This window comes from Buteo buteo, chromosome 1 (genome assembly GCF_964188355.1).
Source record: "Buteo buteo chromosome 1, bButBut1.hap1.1, whole genome shotgun sequence".
NCBI classification, from domain to species: domain Eukaryota; kingdom Metazoa; phylum Chordata; class Aves; order Accipitriformes; family Accipitridae; genus Buteo; species Buteo buteo.
The window spans coordinates 51,311,176-51,332,772 of NC_134171.1; the positions used below are offsets into that span (position 1 = coordinate 51,311,176).

The window sequence follows — 21,597 nt, forward strand, 5'->3', positions numbered from 1 at the left end:
CCTCTATGTATGCGCTGGAGACCAGGAAAAAAATACTCTTGCTACCTTATTCTACTGGAAAAACCACCAAAAGGTAAGAGGCCAGCAAACTCTTTACCCTGGGAAGTAAGGATATTTGTAAATTCATGTTTAATATCTCTATTCTTTTGTTTCACAAAGGCCCAAGTTGTTATCTACTTCAGGCACATAGAAGAAATTCTGCTGACAGTAGAAGAAAGCTTCTGTAAAATAAAAAGGATGCCATGCAATGCCTCCCAAACACCTAGCTCTAGCCTTCATCCATGTCAGTGAAGTTAGCAGGGGCAGCACTGTGTCAGGTTTGCCTGGAATAATGCTTGAAGATGCCTTATGCCATCTCTCCCCATCTATGACAGCGACTTAGGGCAAGCACACTCATTCCTGAGCCAAGACACAGGACATGCAAAGACGCCGTGTCCTCCTGGAGATGGCTGAACCCTCAGCTCCTTGCTTCCAGATCTCTGCATGAGAACTTCCCTGCTCCATACATAGGATTCTATATGATTCAGTGAGAGCTCCAGATGTGACTGGTTAAGAACAGTGATCAGCGATACAGACACTAGTCATTTATATCTCATAATTCCTGAACTTCTAAGCAGATGACAGATCTAATGATATTAGTACTGACGTCTGATTTTTTCCCCTCCACTGGAATTAACCAGGTTCACCAATGCCACTCCAAAGCCAAATCCAGACATATGCCAGAACTGAAATGCCAAGTGGACATGAGGCCTTTCCATAAATGTCATATCAATAAATTTTTCACAATCTGAAGCATGAGAAACCTTAGGCAGACAACAATTATCCAGGGTGCCAGTGTCTGCTGTAGGCACAGAGCATCCAAGCCTATTGGCAGGTAGGTGACATGCTCTTCCAAGGAGGGCATCACCAAGCTCCTCAACACCTCCCTTTTCTCAGAGACACGCTGAGCACCCAGCTTCACTGGAGAGAGACAAAACCCTGAGTTCCTGGAAGAGAAATTCCGCAGCTATGTTTATACATGACATTTAATATATTACATAAAATCCATTGAGCTTCAATAAATGAAACCCAGTGATCATGGACTTATTAAATATTTTCCTTTACTGTGCGCACAGATTGGTACAACTTATTCCTTCCTTTTCCCAGTGTTATGATACAACAGCATTTGGTAACACAGGATCGCCTACAAGTACTGTGAAAAGTAAGCATCTGCCGTTACCTGATTCCTGGTAATAGTGTAGCACCTGGCTCTTCAAAAAATCTCTCTGAAATAAGCAAAAGAAAAAAGAAAATATAGGTGTCACTTATCAGTACAATACCCCGAAGGAGGTATTAGAAAGCATTTGGGGCATGAAATGTGCATTTATGACTGTACAGCACCTAGCACAAGAGAATTTTGAATCCTGATTTGGCTGAAACCCATAGGCACTGCCACCCTACAATTAATAACATTATTAACACTAAGAATTAAAACACAAGCTGATCACAAGCTGTTATGGAAATTGCTCTGTGCTGCTCAGACATGCAGAGACCACCTCTCCATCTCAGCACAGCGAGACCAGGACCAGACCACAAAACGCAAAAAAAGTCCTTTGTCACCCCATCTCGATCCCAGACAACTGGAGACTGGTGTAAGGAATAAAGCCTGAGGCTTAATATTCTTCCCAACCCCTACTGTCGCATTTACAACTACAGCTGGGGTTTAGCTGACTGCTTTACAGGACACGTCACACAGTGCAACTGCTTTCCCATCTCCCCATGGAGTTGGGAGAGGCAAGGCCGTGTTGCATTTCAAAGCAGGTAATCCAGCAGAAGACATCTGCCCACAGTAGCGAAGGGCAGGACAGGAAACCTTCACACAAGAGCTTTCATGATGCAGCACAGGCAGGCAGCGCAGTTAATGCCGAACAGCCCCCGAATTAGATGTGCTCTTCAGATTTTCCCATGACCGGTTTCCATCTTCCCTGCTGAGCACCTGTGTGGGTGGGGGGGGTCCTTCATGCATACACCCCTGCTGAGAATAGCTGTCTTCAAGTGACACACATACGCCCTCCTGAACAGCAGCCAATAACTGGGAATGGCATAAAGGAAATGAGCCTATAATTAATTACAAAAATAAATAGGTTTTCTTCAAAAATGGAAGGAAGAAAGCCTTGCTTGGTCAGGCATCAGGAAATATAGGTACATTAGTATTTGCACTGATCTTTACCCCCACTAATAACATTTCTAATAGGATAATTATGAAAAGGATGGGAAGAAGAAAAATGAAGCAAACAAACAGGAGGTGGGTAAATACAGTTATTAAACTAAAATCTTTTAAAAGCACAAGCTTGCTGTCTTGAGAGAAACAATGTCCCTCCCATTTCTGGTTTGAAAACAAAAACTGCAATATACCACACAAGACGAACAATTTAAGGACCAAAAGATGAAAAAAGTGCTGTCTTTCATTGAAAATTTGTACACCAGCCAAGGCAGGGATGCATCTGGAAGATTAAGATGATCTACGGACTTCCTTTCATCACGTTACCACCTGGTAACTTCAAATCAGAGCGTGTAGCACCATGCCTGTGTCTGCCTGCACGTTACTGTTGTTCCTAAGGGAGGGTGGCAGCTTCTACCAGGTCACGAGTCTTTCCAAGCTCTGTGGATGACTCCAGCTTACTGAGACACTGGCTGACCCAAAGCCAGCCAAAGCCAAGGAGAATCCTACCCCCGATTTCAATGGATTTTGGAGCAAACCCTGAAATATTTCACATCAAGGCAGTCTTAATCCTGAAATCTTTTTTCCCTTTTTTTTTTTTCTGGTGAAAGAATCCAGGCTAACTGAAATGACCATGTCTGTTATTCTCTGGAGAAAATCTTGAGGGACTTGCTTTCAGACACATACCTTATTTGCCAGGCAGTCTGAGAATCTCTTCGAATCACAGTGATTTTCTTTGAGCATTTAACAGATGGAAATTTTTCAGTAGAATAAAGCATTATATAGCATAAGAAACACAGACTTTCGAAATAGAAAACATTTCCACAACAGGTAGGGGGAAAAAAATGGATTATTAAAAGCAAGATGTCATTTTCCCTTTAAAAACACCACCATCAATAAAATCAGTTCTTCACCCTGCCTGCAAGCTCCCTTAGAGGCATACTCCACCATTTCACATTGGGCTTGGAGTTTTGGCTAAAAAGCTAAAAGAAGATTGAAGAGTTACCTGGAGTAAACTAAACAAATTGCAGTACAAAGCCTGGAAGGTATCTAAACACTGTAGGGTCCTTTGAAAAATCCTGTGCTATATTAGAAGAGTGGCAGGCAAGTCTGCTTCTCATTTTATTGCTCTGAATTGTCTAAGTATTTAAGTGTCATTGACCAGGAATATTTTTCACCCCGGACCTAACAAACAAGTACCCCTTGGTGGCGATTATTGAGCACACAGAAAAATATCATTCTTGTTAATGAGAATACACTGAATCGTAAGTTAACAAGCAGTGACCATGAGTGTATTAAAACCAGTCTAAATTGATACACATCTATTTGCATACTGTAACATGCAGCTGTTTCTCAGCACAAGAATTGCAGTGTATTGCAATACCTGTATTGCAGTGACGGCTGCATTTTCTTTAAACTGTTACTCCTAAGGCCGTATAGATTTCCCTCAGTTTCACACAGTAGTAGATTTGCAGCCTATGGGTACTTGACATTCTATATGTAATGTGTATATTTAAAAGAAAAATTCTTTACTTAAAGTAGAGTTCTGTTCAATAGACATGGAGGTATAATTGGTGTATGTGGACAGGGAAGGCTGTAATTTAAGCCCTCTTTAATCTATCAAATCAGTGTATAAGGGCCTTGATATAACATAAAGAGATGCTTAATGTAATAGACTTGTTTCCCTAGAAAAACTCAGGCATTTCCAAAATAACTGAAGCAGAGCATTATGAACTGCTGATGCTGATAAGTAATTGAAGCTTTATAAAAATATAAAAAACAAAAAAAAGCCAACAGCAAAATGCATGTTTTTTAAAAGAAAAGAAAGGAAAAGAATGATGCTACTATTCTACCCATTTCAATTGACTCTCTCATGGAAAACACTGGAGAAAAACAGATTCAGAAAGAAGAAATACCAGCAACCATGACAGAACACTACATCAGCTATAGGAGCATCATGCCAATGCTTTGAGCAGCAGGCTGTACTCCACACAGGCTTTGTCTGGAAAGCTGATTTGCCATTTATACTTGATAGGCAGCATTCCAGTAGTTGGGCTAATCACATCGTTCTTTGTTTCTAATATTTTCAGGATGTCACACAGGTTGGAAATGTAATACAGTGACCAGTAGCATGCGAAAGGGCTGTAAACCTGAGCTGAAAGGATAAAAAACATTTGTTTCCATCTTTTCTAAACTGAATTCCAGCCAAGGTGCTGTTGGGAGCTGGATGACAGTGAGAAATCTGTATTGTATTGACAAGCCAATAGCCAGAATTGAGTTCGTTTACCGACCTGGAACCAAGTTTGGACCTGAGACATCAAATGCTCTATCAGCAAATTTTCAATTGTGCTAGCATTAAAAGTCAATTTTTTATTGCAACTCTCCAGCCCTCAGCACCCACTCCAGATAGCAATAAACTCTTTTCAAAATTGGAAATAGTGATAAAAATGTATAAAGTGGGAGGAGAACCATAGTGCACCCATAAACAGAATCTGTCTTCAGAAGGGAGACATAAAAAGCTGGGGAAGAAATAATGAATTTTATGGAGGCAATGAGAAAACAAAGATAATTAAAAACAAAACTCTTTACCATCATGATGCCCATGTAATAGCTTCCCTACAGAAAAATAAAGGAACTGTCATTTGAATATCCATGTACAGGGGAAAAAAGTTGTATTTCTCTTGGCACCAGAAATGTGTGATGAGTGGGTTTTTTTTTTAATTCAGATGAGCACCAAAGAGATTCAACCTCAGCTCCTGTAACACTAGGAACATTCTGGTACCACCAATCTCCAGTCACTAAAGAAATATTATGGTGACAATGCCCTGTATGGTACTTGAGCAGTTTCTTTGCCAGCCAGACTGAACAAGTATATGGACTTCCAAATATTTTGAGTCCATGGAAAAGAATTAGTTGCAGTTTTGTGGAAACTGTTTTTATTGAATGGGTCTTTCCTGTTACTTTTGCGGAACGTGCAATGCCTTTTACAACACTAAGGTCAGGTATAAGAATCTGGTCAGCTGAGAGGTGAACACCTTATAGCCAGGGTAGGTAAAGGGATGACAAAACCTGCTTGCTTGTAGCTAGCAGAGCACTGAGCACCATGAATGACCTCCCTGCCGCATGGTTCGAGCCCACGAGCTCTGGGCAGGACACCTGTCAGAGGCAGGGTCCCTGCCACCTCTGCTGCCCCAGCAGCTTCTCTCTGACTCTGTCAGATGGTATGCTGATCTCTCTAGAGAGGGAAACATTTGACTTGTCTATCTGTTCAGCTAAGCCAGTGACTGTATCAATTAATTTCTGTTTTATTAATCCTTTCCTACAAGTGCTTTTAAGTGGAAACATTGCCTGGCCCACGCAGCAGCTTTCTGCTCACACTGCACTTGCCCAGCTCTTCCACCACCTGAGCTCCAGCACTCATTACCCACCTCAAAACTTCCCCTCCAGTGATACAACTGTATGTCATGCAGAGATCGAGCTGCCTATTTTGAGAGCTAAAATGCAAGTAACTACCAATAGTTACACTTTTCTTCCTGCCCATTAGGAATATTTTGCAATCTGTAGATCTTACGTGTTTTTAGCTGTAGTTAAAACACTTTTCAGGTATAATATCACACCGTAGCCAAAGAGCTAGTGGACTGAATCCATCCCCTGGCCTTGTGGGCAGTGATGGGTGGAACCGTACCTGCCTCTCCATCGTTCCAGAAACCCTTCTAGCTGGAGAGATGCAGGCAACCTCACCCCAACATCCTGCCAACTTCCAATGAGAAACAGAAATGCAGCTGAAAGCACAGGCTGCAGCTGTAACTACTGCTGTACGGATGCAAAAGATCACATTTCAAGGCTAATCTAAAAACCCCACTGTGCTGCACACGGAAATCTGCCAGTGCTTTAAGAGCAGGAGGCTTCCTGAGAGGTGACTGAGCACCAAAGGGTGATTTCAGAGACTATATCATCATACATGCCAGGGTGTACTTAAAGATCACTTCCTTTTCTTTTATATTCTGTTATTGTTAATAATGCACCTAAGATTTAAATGCTGTGCACAAGGTCTCTGGTGGGAAGCAAAGCCTTTGCTGATAAAACAGTTTAAGCCAACAGTTTCCTTCCCTGCAAGCCGTGTCTGAACTACCAGCTGTGTCTGCCAGAGTAAGCGTTGCCTTAAATAACTCCCTCTCGAGACAGTAAGGTGAGGCTGGCAACCAGACGCATCTTCTTGGAATAAGTTTTAAAAAAAACAAACCAACAAAACAACCCAACACAACAGTCCATTAACAGCTCTGTGGAAGTGGTAAGTCTCAAATAGCCCTTTCTAATTAGCAGGCTGAGCGCTTTCGGAAGGTGGAGCTTTACAACTAAGCATTTCAGCTCTGTCCCTGCATTGCCTATAACTTCACGGCAGGGCCCACCCTTGCCGCTGCTTCTTTACCTCCCCATCTTCTCTGAGCACAGCAGACGTCTGGAGCTGCCTTCCCTCCTTTCTTCCAGCCACCGATTCCCTTCGGTCACGTTTCTGCTGAAAGAGCTCTCGGAGCCTCTGTCATGCCCTTGGCCTTTTCTGTTGTGCTCATTTCTGTAACTCTTCGTGTCACTGAAATGAAATCCCCCAAACCTACTTTCTGTAGGATCTTTACCACACTTCATCTTTGCCCCTGTCCTTGTTCTCTCCATGATATAACTGATGAGCAAGTCCCTGGAGGTCCCACCTGCCCCCACCACCGGCACTACACTGTTCCCTCACTTGGCGAAAAAATATACTGCATTTTTCCTCTGAGAAACATGAATTCCTATGATTCTGGTGCACAGTTCAGAAGTACTTCATCCTATTTTTTATTTTTAATTAAAGTCTGCAAGACATTAACCTAAAATTTAAGTTTTTGGATGATAACTAGGGCAGGCTGGCTGACATTTTAAAAAATTTTCACATTTTTTTCACATTTTAACTGAATTGTTGGCAAAGGAGATTAAAATGAAAATTAAAAAAACACCAAACCCCAAAATGATCTCTTGGGATTCTTCAGACTCTTAAAGAAGCACTTTTTATGAATTTAGCAATGCAGCTCAGGTTAACATACATACTCAAAACAACTTAAAGTTGATGCAGAATACAACAAAAGCTGTTTCTCTCTGTTAAGGATGCCTATAAAACAGTTTATCTGTTTGAGACACCTCAGCCTTTACATAGAGTTTCTCTGATGGCATCAGCAGGGACAACAAGCCCATCTCCCCCAGACAAACTACTAAAGCTAGCAGATGAACACTAAATTTAAACGGAACTCATTCTTCCTCTCTGGGAAGGATTTGATCAAATCTCTTGATACTGTGTTTGCATCTATAGGCACAGAATTGAATATATACCATTTTCTTGTGCTGCTTTTCCTTTTCTTTAAGGAACAACCCAGGGCTGAGGAAGCATCAGAAACTGAAGTATTATGCAGTCCTTGTCACTGTCAATACTCAAATATTATTTCATACTGTTTTCTTAGCAACTCCTGCTGAGGTTCAGAAACAGTTTGTACATAAGGATTACTAATTAAGTTCAGTCTCATTCTTCAGGCCCACCCCCAGCCTACAGTGTAAAATATAGTTGTTTTCTGAATTTAGATGACTAATTAATTGTGTTAAGATACCTATCGTTCATCTATGGAGAAGGCAGCACTTAGCTGCAGTTTCTACAAGAGGGTTCCTGCCTTTTGCCCCTTTGCACAGCTCTGTCTCAAGACAGAAGACTATTCTGTGGACAGGGAGATAAACAGGGCTTCTAACTCATGTAGTCCCAAATCACACAGCCTTCAGTCCTGAGGAAATTACTAGCAGGCTTCAATAGCCTACTCTTTAGGAGGACTGCTTACCATTAGGAGGTAAAGGATGCTTGACCTAGTATTTATACTATGCAGCTGGGAATAAAGGTGCACCTTAAAGAGCTGCCTTAATATAAGTTTTCATATCTTGGCACTGAGCAAATGCCCTAAAGTCCAAGGAAACAGATGATGACACAGATCTCTTTTTGGAAAAACTTGGCTAGCATAAATATCTTTTCACAGACCAGGTATTTATCAGCCTCCAGGCTATATTTTACAGCCCTAAAATACCTGCTGTTAACATTCATCCTCTACTAATAATATCAAAGCATCACAAGACAGAAGAAAAGCCCTGCTACATCTTCTCACATTTACCAATTTTCAGGTTTAGGGTCTTTTTTCAAATGCTTTTGTAGATAAGAACAGACAGAAAGTTCCAAGCAAGGAAACATTTGTCTGTGCAGCCTTTAAGAAGAGCACATCTGGAGCAGAGAGGGAGAAAAAACTTGCAGACAGGCAAACCTCTAATAGATTGGTTCCATGTCAGAATCTGTCAGCAGTGTGACTCATTCAGCGCTTATTTCTACTGTAATAAATTACTGCTTTTCTAGGCTTCAATTTTCTCACTTGCTGTTTCACTACAGCACTGCACAAAATAACCCAGCGCTGAGCACTGCACTGCAGGAGTGCCACATGCAGTTAAGCATTAGCAATATAATTTTGGCAAAGGATGGAGAAGGGTGGTGCAATGTACAAGTGAAGAAATATTAAACAAATAAACAAGCAGCAGCAGGTGGATTAGAAATGAACGGCATGGCATAATTACAGTATGCTATCTTACACTGAGTCATCAGCTTGAGTCCAGCCTGGTTTTGTTAATGTTATTGCCATCAAGCAGCCACTTGTTTTTCTCTGTCTAAATATGGTAGTGACCATAGTCCTTCTGAGATGGAAGGTCCAGATTTTCAAGCACACAGAGCAGGCCTACCAACAACTAAGGACAGAAGAAGCAGCAGACTATCCCTCTGTCTCTGCTCTCCCCTCCTTCACACCTCTATTCTACATTTCTGTTCTGCTTGCTCAGCTTCACTACCATCCCCTCTGCGTGTGTCCTTTGTCCCAGCCTTCGGGCAGTCAGTGCAAAATCTAAAAGTCATTTCCTAGAAGCCACAGCTGGATGCTGCGAAGTATCAGTGAATGCTGGCATTCCCCCAAACTCCTGAGATTGCCTTTTGCTCCAGGGTGGGTAAGAAGAAAAGGGGGAGTGTGTGAATGGGGATGAAAAAAGAAAGGAGGCTTCTCATGTGAAAAGGACAGACTGGAAGAATTGCCTTGCTGGGCATTTCTACACTATTTTTTCCTGAGATTGGAGGAGGAAGAACTGGCTTCCCCCCCTCCCCGTCCCGCCCCCCCCGCCTTTCCTTGGGGACTTGCCACTGGTTTTTCTCCTTGCTGAAAGAAGAAATTAAGAACTCAGATTCAAAACCAAAATCAGCCCCACACCCCGTGTCTCCTTTAAAATGAGCGTTGAGGTAGTCCAATGTGAGTGTGACGTGGAAGAGGCTCGCTGAAAGTCAAAAGCTGATGCAAGAAATATGAATTCACTAATATGAAATGAGCTATATTTGGTACAGAGTTAAATGAGTGTTTTTAATGCTGCTTAAACACTGTTTTCTTTCATTGTAGCAGATGTTGTTTTCCATCTGAGTTACAGACTACAAGCGACAAAAGGATCCTGACTTCTAAACAATAATAATTTAAAAATCAAGAGGAGTCTCTGTGGTGCGACTACCCATAAGTACTGGGCAGGCTGCAAAGACAAGAACGTCCTCCCAAACAAAAGGGCAAACCAAGAAAATCTTACTAGTCATCTCCATCACACTGGCTCGTGTCCAGGCATCTCTAGAGCTAGAAATTTATGAAGTCAGATTTTTAAAAGTATCCACAAAAAGCTGCTATTTAAATACACAGGTGAAGTGTTTTAGGTGGTAGCACAGGAACTCTGACTTCCTGGAAACTTACTCGGAGAAAAGGTGGTACCTGTTTGTAGTGCTGATATTTGTATTTCTGTGTGTTCAGCAGCAAATGACCTAAAGCCTTGACCTGGAAACTCCCCAGGCTTCATGAAGCTCGTTGGCTGTGCAGGACGCTTCAGGCTGCATACACACACATGGCAAAGAAAGGAGAAAATGGGGAGCAGGAGAAGCAGAGGTGAGGCAGGGATGAGCAGGCACTGCGATTCAGACGTGCTGCCTTGCCTGCACTGAGAGCCTGACTTGGAATTAATTTTATACCGTTTTGTCACTAGATTAACTGAAATAGAAACAGTACGCTATCATTTGGTGAATCATTTGTTCAAAAAATCTGAAATCTAAACAGATTGTCTGCTCCTCAGCTGCTTGTCTGATGGCCTGAATGGCAAATAGTGTTTAAGAAAAGAAAAAACAGGCATATTGATGCTACAAATCAGCTGAGAGGTGGTTTTCTTTAAGTCCTTTTTAAGAACCTGGTCAAAACCAGTATGTAAATGATGACATATGAATAACATTCCTGGTAGGGTTTTTAACGTATATTCAGACATGGCCCTGAAAGGTGATGACAGTTTTCAAGATACCCCGCAACAAGGTTAGTCTCAGAATTTGAGGGGGTCATTCATCTAAAATAATAGCAATGGTAAATCTACAGAACAGAATTTGCTGTGGGGGGAGGATAGGCCTAGGATATTTCTATCCAGATAGTAACACAGACAGTTTTAAGACAGTTTCTTACTGCAAGGTAGAAATACTGGAAAGATCTTACTAGGGTATGTGGTGCTAGAAGTCATATGAAAAATCTTACAAAATTCCATCCAAATTTAAATCCTTCACGGGATAGAGTGAATTTTGGCAAAATCTCATTTAGCTGAAGAAAACCTAAGTTGCAAAATGGTTTTGGAAATACAAGTGTGGATCTTCTTTCTGTTTTGAAACCTTCCAGCTTTATAAACTTAAACTGTATTGTAAAATGCAGTATTTCCCCAGCTCTTTTATTTTCAAGGGTTGACCTGTTTTTTATCTGGGACCAGTAGAGCCACACTAATTTTCAGTACTTCACTCACAGAGAGCTAATAGTGATAGCCTGGTATTAGCGCAGAGTTTTCTGCCCTATTCTCAAGCCACTACAGAGACAAACTTCTAATTAACTATCAAAAGCAACAGGCAAGTCTTTAAAGCCAGTCTGATTATCAGGGTAGTTTATAATTAAACACAGCTGATAGTTAGTGCTCATACCCCGGGTGTAGAAAGGCTTGTGCTAACAGGGGATGAGATTACTGGTCCTCACATGAGGCCCCCCACACCAACGGGGACCCTCCGCCTTGCTCTGCTTGGTGTCTGCGGCACGGGGGTGAGACTATGTTTTCCAACAGCATCACTTCAGCAGAGAAGCAGAGATACCCGACAGAGCACTCTTGTTCCTGTGTTCAAGAAGTAAGGTGTGACTGCACAGCCTAGGAGGGGAAACACTTGGCCCTGACCTTGCGGTGACATCCTAACAAAGCGAGGAGCATGCTGAGTGCTGGCTTATGCTGCTACTTGATGCTCAGTCACCAACGGTACTCTACAGTTTACCCACTCTCATTAGAAAATGCAAGAACATTGCATCGGAGGGTCAGTACTCGATCCCCAGTAGGTCAGTCTACAATCTAGGTTTTTTCCCAATTGATGCTCAGAAACAATCATCTCCGTCACCCCCAAGCGTATGTAATTTGTGACAAATGGGGGACTCATGGCATTTAAAACGAAAGTATTTCACAGCCCTTCCTTGCAATGTTGTTGTTTATTTGCATGGCACTGGGGATATGCCAGATGTTCTAAAAAGTCACCAAAACTTCATTTCCCTTTCAGCTTTGTAAATAGCAGCTAATCCATTTACATTCTTTGTCAGATTTGTTTCTTCAACCTGATTATTTTAAAGCTCCTGGCCCAATTGTGTCTAGGGCCTGAGGATGCTCTCCTAACACAGACAATGAATAATAACTGAAGCACCTAGGATTTCATGGATATGTAACTACTGTGAAAGTGAGATCTGAAACAGGCTGCAGACCTGTCCAGAGAATTTAGAATCTCATCAGAAAACACAGAAATGACACCAGCGAGCTGGCCAATGACAGTCACAAATACTGATTTTCTTACAAACAATGCCATTAAAAATGGCAGTGGAAGTACACAGCTGTGTGAACCTGGCTGAATGCCAACAAGAAAGTGATAGGTCCCTCTGCGCTTCAGCAAGCTTTTCTCAAGTGATAGGTGAAGTCTTGCACACCCACAAAAATTGTAGCAAGTTACTTTTGGAGACAGAAAATCTGATATGCATCAGCAAAGAGAGAAGCAGAAATCTGAAGCCCGGATGCTCTCAGTGGCAGGAGGAGGAAATTACTTCTTTTAGGATTTTTTAATAGCAATGTACTATGCAAAGTAGGATTCAAAAGCAACAGCAAAGTGACACCAGTCTCCTTTCTGGAGAAGGAAATCAGATTGACAACCATGAAAATAAACTACTTGGATTGCAATGAGCAGATTAATTAAATCTGGACTCTGAAATCTGCCTGACTTTTAATTGTCCCTATAGTTAAAAATGGATTTTGCTTCTCCAATGCCTGTTCTCACCTGGACCACTTATTCTAAGGTTCCCTCTATGGCTCTGCAAACCCAAACTCACTACACTGTGACATGTAGCTAGAATCACTGATACAGAAAGACAATTATGGAGAAGCCACCACAATGCTGGTTTCCATTCTCTAGCTCTGTTGCTCTATTTCCCTTCAGATGGCCAAGCTACCTACTTATTATCTAGTAATATACCCACAATAATGAACATGTTAATAACCATTTAGTTTGGAAATAACGTAAATGGAAGAGAAAAACAAAAGGAGATTTTTTTTTTTACATCAGCACATGTCCAATTGTCCTGATCCTGCACTTTTTGTACATCATATCTCTAAAGAGATTCCACTGGGAATTAGGGATGTGCAAGGTTACGACCTGATAGTCAACACATCTTTGGCTTTGTAACTGAACACTATAAGATCAGCAGAAAGACAAGGACAAAAGTTAAAAGAGACTATTCTTTGGCAAGAGTGTTTTGGGAACAGTGTCAGAACTATTCTTGTTTGTGAGTGAAATTCTTTCCAGATCCCAGAGGTAAAAAAATGACTAGGAAGGATGCACTCCAATTCTTAACACTTGGGGACAACAGTACCAGAGCTCAAACTCTAGTTAAGTTCTAGTCTTGCTGCCCCAATGAACAAGCCTAGAGCTGATCAGAGCAAGTCACAGCTCTTCTCCAGCCCAGGCGTCATTGCAGTAGGGATCTGGGTCTTGGGGTCAGCATGTGGCTGGGGCATGACCCCAGGCCAGGGAAGATGGACACACATTAATCTTCAGGTACTTCAGCTGCAAACTGATGTTGTGCAAATTAATGATATCCATGTGAACCTTCATGTTTCAGTTTATTTAATAAGACAACTAGAGATTTGTTTTGCATTTTACATCTAACTGAACCCATTCTTTGCTTTCAGCTTAAATTAAAAAGTTGGAGGAAAAGAGCTGCTGTTGGTCTTTTCCACCAGTAGAATGATAAATGGGTGTCGTGGTTTAACCCCAGCCAGCAACTAAGCACCATGCAGCCGCTCACTCACTCCCCCCCATCCAGTGGGATGGGGGAGAAAATCGGGAAAAGAAGTAAAACTCCTGGGTTGAGATAAGAACGGTTTAATAGAACAGAAAAGAAGAAACTAATAATGATAATGATAACACTAATAAAATGACAACAGCAATAATAAAAGGATTGAAATGTACAAATGATGCGCAGGGCAATTGCTCACCACCCGCTGACCAACACCCAGCCAGTCCCCGAGCGGCGATTCCCCGCCCCCACTTCCCAGTTCCTAAACTAGATGGGACATCACATGGTATGGAATACACCGTTGGCCAGTTTGGGTCAGGTGCCCTGACTGGGCATGAGAAGCAGAAAAATCCTTGACTATAGTCTAAACACTACTGAGCAACGACTGAAAACATCAGTGTGTTATCAACATTCTTCACATACTGAACACAAAACATAGCACTGTACCAGCTACTAGGAAGACAGTTAACTCTATCCCAGCTGAAACCAGGACAATGGGATATTAAAAAACCTCTTTTAGTAATGTTTCCTTTTTTTAAAAGTCAGCCTTCTATAAACAGTATGGCTTGGACACTTCAGCAGTAATACCTGCATGACACAGGAGAGCCTGCAATCTCTTTCTTTTATGCTTTCCAGCTCAGTTGTCTTGATCTTGTGCTGTGTTTCGTAAAGTCAAGATAGCCATTCAGCCCTGGTAAGAGACATAAAAACGTGTGACAGGAGAAGGCAGAGGAAAAGAAACGCCAGACTGTGGCAACCAGCTACAAATTAATTTCCAGTTCTTTATCTTCTTCTGTCATATTACGTCCACATTAGTCAAGGGCATCAGATTAGCTTCAGAATTAGCTGTAATAACACCTCTGAGATCTGTGAGCACTTTACAAGTACAGCTATTTCTGTTTTACAGTTGGGGTCATAAATTCAGCTGGGATGACTTTCCTACCACAAGACCATAAGCAATTAGCAGAATTTGAATTAAAGCCTGCCTCTGTAGCTTATATTACCAAGGGATGCCCTTGCTGTGCTACAGCGTTGTACGATCTGCACTTGCCCATGGATTTAATTGTCTAATGGCAACCCCTCATGCCCATCACAGACACAAGACCAGAAGGCACAGCCCTACATTGAGTGCACTGCTTCTGCAGGAACTGAAGAAACAGCAAAGCAATACTTCCCACTTAACCTCTAGAAAGCATCTGCTTTTTGCAAAAGTGCAGCCACACACTCTTCTTTCTTTCCTTCCCTTCCCAGTTTCCGTGATGAGATAAATCTCACTTTTAAGTCAGCATCTTCTCTGAAAATTACATCCCTGTCAGCCAGGTGGAGGTAGAGCTGGTTCAGACACTCAGCAGTGGGAGCTGGGCAGGCATAGGTACATCATTTTAAACAATGCCAAAATTATTTGCTTGAGTAAATTCAAACTTTATTTTCCATGGCAGCACCTGAGTTTTGTGTAATGAGAAGGCTGGCAGGAACCCAGGCAACAGTTTACGAAGACTTGAAGTCGCCCGCAGGGGCTGAGAACTGAACTCTGCTCCAACACCACCTGTACCGCTCTCCTGTGGATTTCAAAAGGGTCTCCAGAGGCAACATACTTGACTTCTGAACCTCCAGTTTACAGTATTATCCTCACACTTCACTTACATTTCAGTAATATCTGGGGTCCGTTGTACTAGGGAGTGAACAGTCACGGAATAGGCAATGCTTTTCTCCAGCAACCTTGTAACATGTAAGACAAGACAAAGTGATTAAATAGAGAAAACAGATGGGCAATTTATCAGCATGTTAAATGCTATTTTTCCCCAAAGTGCACTCCTCTCACCACCAATTTTCTTCCTTCAGATCTACCCACCCTCCTGAGGGAGTGTGTGCTTTTGCTTTCATTTCCTCTAGACTGACTTGCATTAGCCAGCTAACATCCTCCTAGAGCTGCCTTGCCATCAAGCAGCTCTGGGTCAGAGCTGCTCTGCTAACACTCATCTATTTGGCTGTATATTCAAGCTCAGGATAATTCCTTTTATTTAAGCAGCATAGCTTACGTCTTCATGCGAGAGAGAGAGACTACCCTGATTTAACATGATGGTTTACATGAAGAGCTTGTTCATGGTCACATCGGAGCCAACGTCCCACTGGCAGTCAGGGGTTCAGAAAAACCATGCTGTTCCTAGGAGCAGAAGGCCAATCCCACATAATAAAGGTTTGCCAAGAAATCCATTGTGTAACTAGGCAATGCCAGGGTTTCTGGGTAGGATGCTTTTATTATCACACTCAGTCAAGTGGAACTGGCACCATGACAAGCGCTTCAGCCCCTGAAAGAGCACTAAACACAACACCGGTGAGAATAAATGCGATTCTCCACTGACGTAGCTGTATCATCAAGAACACCTAGTCCAGTACAGCAGCAACAGTGCATCTTTATTAATAGAGCATATTTCACTGTAAGGGACCAAACAATGTCAGTAACATTGCTAAGATAAGCCACATCTGGATTTGTAGAGTTATGTGGTTACACCTGCAAAACTTTGCTAATACAGATTTGGCCTGTTATGTTAGTTGTGACGCTAGAATTTGGAAGCTTTCAAATATGTTACCTAATACTTATATTAAATGCCTCAAAAATGCATTCCTTGAATTTGGGATAATCCCTCCCCACAGCGAAGACCATTATTAAAATTGTAGCACTTTATAGTGCTTAACAGTAATGCCCATACATACTTACCCATATGGGTGCACACACACAGAGTACCCATTAAAAAATACATATATATGTATACTTCTATGTGTCCAACGTGATCCAGGATGGTATCATCATAAGGATGTGTAAAATCATGTTTCAAACATATTGTAAAATGTATATGAAATCTGAAAAAAAATCTCCTTTCTTCAAGCTTTTTCCAAATAGCAGGTCTCTATCAGGTACAGTCAACAGCAAACCTAGATTATAAACATGCAGGCATTGAAGAACTCCTAATGGCAGGAAACACTCACCTGTCCATGAAATGCGGTAATATAGGAGATCTGTCCCGTTAGTGCACAGCAACTGCCTTTCACACAGACTATTACAGACTGGAATTATCATCATATTTGAATTGGTTGAGCTTTCAAAAAACTGAGAATGAAAAAGAAAATTGAAGGCTTTGAATTCACTTCCATTTATTTCACACCTAAGAACATCCAATTATTCAATCACTCTCTTGCTGCAAATCTGCACCAGGAGGGAACTTGATTTTGGAGTGATGGAGCTGAATAAATAGGAGGAGTTTTGTTTCAAGGGTTTTGTGGAAGCTGCCATCACCTTTCTTCACCAATGAAAGTTGCCACTTAGTGGACCGAGATAACAGATTTCATTTCTTTTTGGCCTTATTAAGTAGCATTTGTAGATTATTGTCCTTTACATTTTCACTATTAACACGTTTGTCCACTTTTACTCAACAACACTGCCTTGTCTTCTTGCTAAGGCTGCTCCTTGTAAGATTTTTCTGGTTTGGGGAAGTGGGCAATATAACCAATTCAGCAGGATGCTATCTTACCAAATGCTAACATTAGATGACCATCTTTGTTATTTTTGCAAGGCTTCATGGAATTTTACAAATGAAATTCACATGAATAAAACTCCTGATCAAACAACAGAGGATAGCAGTCCTATGGGCATTGCACAATTCCCTTTTCTATGCAGTAGACTGATAAAATCAGCTTTCATAGTTTATGTTGATTAATCTAGAACACTCCTCAGTTAATTGCTTTTATTTTCTTGGTACAGAGGACTTCAGGTGGCAGAAAAATAGAAAAGGGAATTCAACATAAAAAGCCAGGTCTCCTCAAACAGCATGGGAATTCTGCCTCACGGAGAGCAAAGCAGCCCTGTTCTGAATTTACCCAGCTCGTTGAGGTGCCTGTCCCTGGAAAAATTGTAAAACCACAGGCTATTTTCTATCATTAGCCTCTGACACCAAAAGCACTGCCCAGGGGAGGGAGGCAGAATAAATGCCAGCCAATTCTCAGCAAGGCTCTCATGCCTGTTTTGCTTGTCCACCCTCCTCCTTTACCTTCCTTCAACAGCCACCATGCCTCTCTGCCTCACTGCTTTTGGGCAGCGCCTCTACCTTGCCATGTCTTTGGATACAGTAGTGATGGGAATATCCCGAGGAGGACATGAGCTGTGGTCTTTCCTCTTTTTAAAGGGAGGGTCGAAGACTAAACCCCAGCTCTCCAGGTATGCACTTGCAGCCTCATCACAATGTACCAGACGCAATGGCTGGAATAAGATTTTGCAATAAGTGGACACTCGGCAATGGGGACAGGATAAGATCTAACCCTCTGAAAATTTAGCAGGTGAGTGGAAAGAAACAAACAAATGGGAGAGTGGTAAGTAGAGAGAAAAAGAAAAGAAGTCGAGTTATCCCAGCAACTGGCTTTTCATAATAACATTCTCCTTGTTAAATCTCAAGTTAATCATCAGAAATGCATGGGTGCCCTGGCCTCTTGTAGAGAGATCTATGCTGCAGCTGAAATAAGCACACTTGTAAATCTCGGGCATTCACCTTTTCCACAGAAATATGCCCTATAGATGTATCAGATGCTGACAGACTCTGACCTATTCAGAGATACAAATATTGATGGAAAATGCTGAAAACTCACTTTTATGCCTCCACTGGAGGAAGCATTTTCAAGGCATTTCTTCCAACATGGAAGGAATCTCATTTGACCTAGTTTCCTACCCTGTTTGTTACCTCCTGGCTGTCTCATCTGAGGTTCTACCTGCTGTTTCTCCATCTGCCAGCCTTTTTTAGATCAGAGGAACCTTCTGAGTTACACATTAAATGTCAGGCAGGCTTGAGAAAAGTTGTTTATGTCTGCATTTAAACAGATGATATTTTCCATTAAAAATGCAGCATGGAGACACTAAAGGCTAAGATCTCATTTGCTTTTGGTTACTGTAACTCAAGAGCCAGTCTGCTTACATGAAAACTGATGCTCTTAGTTCAGACCTGTGTATATGTAAGCAGAATGATGATATCCTGTGAAGACCATTATTTGCGTCTTTCCCAGTAATACTGAAAGCCTCAAGGTGGGGGCCAAAAAGTATCAGATAATTTAGTCAAAGTCACTGGAAGCCTTGTGTGGACTGAAATCAAAACCCAAACCAGTATCAAGGAACCATCTATCTTCTCCCACTTACTTCCTAAGCTATTCCAGAGCAGAACACAAAGATTTAGTTTGCATTAATATGTCATTAAATATCAATTACCTGAAGGAGTAATTACCTCTAAGGTTGTAATACCTAAGGGCAACTACTCCATTCAAACCCAACATTCGAGGCACGCTGTACCATGCAGTATTCACAGTATGTAATTTTGCCAGAGTATAAGACCACAGCACTGCTGAAAAAGCCTGTTGAGGACTTCGCTGTGGGATTTTATGGTAATCTTTGTTTTACTGCTACTTCTGCTACTCTTACATATTCTGCAGAGGAACTTTGATCATCTCATCTCTGCCATCTCTGAGTTCTACCACAGACTTAAGAGTGGCACCAGCAATCATCCACACCCACATAAGTCAACAAAGACTCCCTTTATTTTCAGCGAGTTAGGGATCAGAGCCTTGGAGCATGACCTCCACTGCACACCATCTATCTGACAAAAAACCTACTGTACAGCCAGTGCCTTAGGAAATTCTAGAAGCAAGGGTTTCACCAGTTATTTTCTAGTAAAAAGCACACAGAAAACAACTGGAAACTCATCACGTCAGTACAGACTGCCACACGTAATTTGTATGAGAAGATCAAATGTACACTGGAGCTATGGGTGTCCTAAAACACCCATGTGAAGCCAGTAGGAAACTTTGGATCAAATCTTAGAGGCATTTAAGTAGTTCTACTTGGTATATTAAGATTTTATGAATACGTGTAGGCAGCCATTCCATACCTGTCTTCTGTTGTGCTCCTGCAATAATTTCAGCCTTAAAATGGATGGCCCTGAATCTTCGAGTCTCCCAGCTCTTGGAGGCAGAGGTCTCTACTCCAAGTTTGCCGCAGCTGATTGACCTGCTGTCCGTGCTAGATGCTTCCATATGAGAATCACTGAGCCTGGACTGCCCACACTACGAATACTGGGGTGAGTAAAATCTGTGCTTCCTGAAGAGATGCAGGCACATTACTTTTCCTCAAGTTCAGGACACTGTAATTTACCTTAACTTGCCTACAGCTGTCTCGATGGAATGAAGGAAAGTCTCAGTGGTGGGAAGAGGGCATTTCTTGCCTTAACCCTCAGATAAATACAATGACTTGGAAGTCATTATACAAAAGGCAGGTAACCCAAGTATTAACACTATGATTTACAGTAACAAAAACATTACTGCAATGTGTCTAATTAGAAACCATTATAAGACCAATCAAAGCTGTCAAAACAGAACAAAAAAGCAGCATGTGTTTTTTCCCTGGAGGACTGGGATATGGTGAGACTCATTACTAACTAGTAATTTGAGGACAGAAGATTGCTTTCAGTTTGAGTTGAAATCTAGGCCCTTAAGGAAAAAAGGGCTCTGAGGTATATTCCTCTCTGGAATATAAGGCATTGCTTAAGCAAATGTTATCATGACAGTAGAAGCATTTTTTAATACCCAGGGCAGACACTTAAAAAAATCTGAATGCAGCAGTATCTATTTAGTTCAGCTTTAGTATCCAATACAATTCTGACATTTGCAATCCACGTGTCAGTATTCATCTCACTGCAGGAAATAAGACAAAATGGCATTCAGTTTACCTGGAAAGAATGGTCAGACAGCCCTTAAGGAATCTAATTAAAATGCAGCTTGTTACCAGAGCACTGCATCACACTGTGCTGCCATAGTAACCAGGGGTCCCATGGACTTTCAGGGCCATCTGAGGGCATGTTTGCAAGAGGCACAAGAACTAAACTGATCTCTTATGGTACATTTTAAATGACCTGAAAACTCTGAATGATTTGCTGATGTTAACCGACAGAAGGAAATAATTAACTCCTACATGCTCAGACAATGGGCAAGTCTCAGGAGTCAATTTATTCTTATTACTGTTTTTTATGACATACTGCTCCCCACAGCTTATTTAAGAAGTGCATGACTTATTTGCAACATGTGAGCAACCAAACAGTTTAATTTGATTCCCTAATAGAGAAACAATAGAGCAATCAAGACCTGTGGGCTGCGGAAGAGAAGATAGAGAAGATGAACAACAGAAATAAGTATTCTACTTAGGCTGCTATTTCCAGTGCTATTTCCTGAAGCATCAGGCATCTGACTGCTCTCAGTTGTTGCTTTTGGTGGATGAGTCCCTACTAGCAAGCTGGAGGGGGGGGGATAAAAAAAATAGAAATCACACTAGAGCACTGAGCTTTTCTTCCTGAATCCTTCTACTGCAACAGAAAGATCCTTAAACAACATTAATAATTATAAAAGCAGTATCTTACATTGTGCCCTGTCCGGATATTAATTTTCAATGGACACAATCAATAGATTTGCCACTGAGGCATTAAGATGAATTTTAACAGTAGTGATGTCCAGGTCAAGAGATTCTTTCGACACACCACCTGTGAAGAAGACTGCAAATCGTTAGTGGGTTGTTACAGATTATCATGAAAGATTTCTGCAAAAGAGCATAGGACTTTAGGCTCCATTAAGCAATTTAACTATTGATGAAAATATCCACAAGTTGTTTGAAATGATCAACGGGATTTTTAATTGCTTTGAAAAAAGAGCTTGATAGCAATTCTTCTGAAATAAATGAAATTCCTTAGAAATATGAGATTGGGACTGGGAGATGACACGGGAAATTGAAGCACCGGTTTTCTAAGCATCGTGAAACCAGTACATTCATGTGATTTTTGGCTCACAGTACTACACCATCAGCTCCCACTGTATACAGCTGGGATGGTTACATACCTGGAAAGATCTATT

At 41.5% G+C, this 21,597-nt stretch overlaps 1 protein-coding gene and 1 long non-coding RNA gene across 2 annotated transcripts in view; one reads left to right on the plus strand and one right to left on the minus strand.

Moving 5' to 3' along the window:
* Positions 1-21,597, plus strand: part of LOC142032208 (uncharacterized) — a 185,060-nt gene that overhangs the window by 76,487 nt on the left and 86,976 nt on the right. The window lies entirely within an intron of this gene.
* Positions 818-21,230, minus strand: LOC142038517 (uncharacterized). The gene is made up of 6 exons (XR_012652679.1): positions 21,111-21,230; positions 16,654-16,774; positions 15,310-15,384; positions 14,254-14,356; positions 1,220-1,265; positions 818-986 (listed from the first exon to the last, which is right to left on the minus strand). It is a non-coding gene; the product is annotated as an uncharacterized LOC142038517 (long non-coding RNA).